Raw genomic sequence first — 268 nt, forward strand, 5'->3', positions numbered from 1 at the left:
CCCCTCCCCCCCCCCGGACATCCCCCAGCCCTATACCACCCCTATTCACGTCCCCTCCATACGGCCCCATGGACATACCCCAGCCCTATACCACCCCTATTCACGTACCCTCCATACGGCACCATGGACATACCCCAGCCCTATACCACCCCTATTCACGTACCCCCTATCGCCCCGCGCTCCCCTCAGCCTCATACCCCCAATGCAGATATCCCACACAGCCCCATAGCCGCGATGCACATACCCCATACAGCCCCACGCTCACCTC

The sequence above is a fragment of the Corvus brachyrhynchos genome, unplaced genomic scaffold, assembly GCF_000691975.1.
Source record: "Corvus brachyrhynchos isolate BGI_N302 unplaced genomic scaffold, ASM69197v1 scaffold309, whole genome shotgun sequence".
NCBI lineage: Eukaryota > Metazoa > Chordata > Aves > Passeriformes > Corvidae > Corvus > Corvus brachyrhynchos.